This window comes from Triticum dicoccoides, chromosome 5B (assembly GCF_002162155.2).
Source record: "Triticum dicoccoides isolate Atlit2015 ecotype Zavitan chromosome 5B, WEW_v2.0, whole genome shotgun sequence".
Lineage (NCBI taxonomy): Eukaryota > Viridiplantae > Streptophyta > Magnoliopsida > Poales > Poaceae > Triticum > Triticum dicoccoides.
The window spans coordinates 22887431-22890152 of record NC_041389.1 but is presented as its reverse complement, the minus strand read 5'-3'; the positions used below and the strand labels follow the sequence as shown (position 1 = coordinate 22890152).

General features: G+C 49.6%; 1 pseudogene; it reads left to right on the top strand.

Annotated features, from left to right (window-relative positions):
* Window positions 1-517: 517 nt before the first annotated feature.
* Window positions 518-2026, top strand: LOC119305051 (annotated as a pseudogene).
* The last annotated feature ends 696 nt before the right edge of the window (window positions 2027-2722 follow it).

Here is a 2722-nt window from a genome sequence, read left to right as displayed (position 1 = left end):
CTTCTCTTCACGGAGATAATCATTCTTGCAGCTTGGGTCATCTAGATGTTTGGGAATAACAGAATTTTCAGAACTAAGGTACCTAGTTCAATGAGATAAAAGCAAATTTACTTTCATGAGCTTTCAGTGTTGGGTTATAAGATTAAAAAAAATCACGTAACAAGGATTTGCCGTGCTTGAACGAAATTGCCATCCTCGCGACAACTAATCTTTCCATAAAAATCATTTGATTTGCCATGCTAAATATCTAAGGTACGATTTTGTAGTGAAATCCCTAAAATTGTATCGAGTTTCTAGTTAATTGAACCATCCGACTGAGTACTTGTTGTTGACCGATTCACCGAGAAACTCATCATACACCTTCATGACCCAAAGTCTTGCTCAATTTTGGATCATGTGCATCATGTATGCGCCAACAACACATGACGTGCATAACCACGCATAGATCCCCAAGGCGCCTATATAAACATTAGCTCCGGTGCATGCATTTCCACACAGCCCAACTTAGTCAACCAACATGGCTTCTTCCATGCCTTGCCTTGTCCTACTCTTGGGCATGTCCTGCCTTCTGCAGGCATCACTAACGGCGGCCAACCCGCCACCGTGGGAGCTTACCGGAGTCGGAGATGAGGGCCAAGTGGTCCAGGTGGATGACCAAGTACTCGAAGCGCTACTCTGGCCCCGAGGAGAAGGAGAAGAGGTTCCAGATCTTCAAGCAGAACACCAACTCCATCGGCGCTTTTGCCAGCCAGACCACAGTGAATGCCGTTGTCGGCGGATTCAGGCCCCAGACCATCACCACGGTCACCGTCGGCATGAACAGGTTCGGCGACCTCAACCCCAGCGAGGTCGTCGAGCAGTTCACTGGGTCCAACAACACTGGCTTCATCCCAGAAGCTCCCACCTACCTCCCCTATGAGGACTCCCGGAAGTCGTGCTGCGTCGACTGGCGCTCCCATGGCGCCGTCACCGGCGTCAAGTTTCAGGGCTCTTGCTGTAAGCCACGCACGCTATATGTTTTTGGTATACAAGTGTTGATCAGTCCATTCTTTTAGCTGAGTATAATGGGGCACATGTGATACATGGTGACAGTGTCATGCTGGGCATTCGCGGCGGTGGCGGCCATCGAGGGCATGAACAAGATCAGGACCGGTGAGCTGGTGTCGCTCTCGGAGCAGCAGCTTGTGGACTGCGACACCGGAAGCAGCGGTTGCAGTGGTGGCCGCTCCGACACCGCATTGGGCCTCTTGGCATCCCACGGTGGCATCACATCGGAGGAGAGGTACCCGTACAGCGGCTATTCGGGCAGCTGCGACGTGGACAAGCTGCTCTTCGACCACCAGGTTTCACTTTCAGCGAGATTTCGATGAAATTTACTGAATTTCATTAATTTCACCGGTCACTGAAATATTTACCTTCTGACCAAAATATTTCAGCAATTCCATCAGTACACATAAATTCAAATATTAAATTGAATTCGAGTGAACATTTCAGCCTTTTGGCCGAAACGCAAAGCGTGTTTTTGATTGGTGCTGAATGTTTCTGAAACTGAAAGTGAAAACTTTCCAGGCGTCCGTCACGGGGTTCAAGTCCGTGCCGCCCAACGACGAGCGGCAGCTAGCGCTGGCCGTGGCGCAGCAGCCTGTGATGGTGTACATAGACGCCAGCGCGTGGGATTTCCAGTTCTACTCCAGCGGCATCTACAAAGGCCCCTGCTCTGCTGAGGCCGGGAGGGTGAACCACGCCGTGACCATCGTCGGCTACTGCGAGAAGTTCGGTGAGAAGTTTTGGATAGCCAAGAACTCGTGGAGCAACGACTGGGGCGACCAGGGATACATCTACCTCGCCAAGGACGTCGACTGGCCCACGGGCACCTGTGGCCTCGCCACCTCGCCCTTCTACCCAACAGCTTGACCCACGTCCCACCGCCATGCCTACGCACGTAGGCTTTTGCACGCAATATTTGCTTATGTTAACTGCATCGTTCGGTGGACAACGGTTAAGAAATAAGAATGGTCGATGGATGTGTGTGTAGTACTATTGTTTCCTTATGGTACCGTTGTGATAATGCAAAATTTGATGTACTCAATAATGTGATTGCTCGTTGAGTGTACTCGGTAAAGTATAAACTTTCTTCGACAAATCTGTCACATTTCACCATGACATGATCCCATGTTTGAAATAATCAAACATGGAGCCAGCATCAGCTCAAGTGGGAAGCAAAAGTTTACTGAAAACCGAATATATATGTTATATGAACGGCCTGAATGTCAACTTCTTGATGAACTGAAACCTTGGATGAAATAATGCTACTAGAAAGAGAAAAAAGGTAAGTACATTTTCAACCGAATGACGATGGATCGATCGGTTCCCTCCACCTGGTCTATTTCTAGTACTCCTCTCCCGCATGCCAGTCATCCTTGCCCAAAGTGAACTCCTCCTCCCCTACCGAAGTTCCTGTTGCGACTCCTCCTCCTAATCCTCCTCCAGTTCGTTTGTCGTCCTCCATGACGTATGGTGACTGAGGTGCGCATGCTGTGGATAGCGGATGTACTCTGGGTGCTGGCCTTGAGTTGGAGACATATTGCTCCATGCATGGATTCTTTGCGGTGGAGCTCAAGTCCACGCCACCGAGCTCTAATAGACATCGGGGCCCAGCAGAAAATGAGGGAGAGAATATATAGCGACTAACACAGATCATATAGGCCGGCAAGAGTCTTCC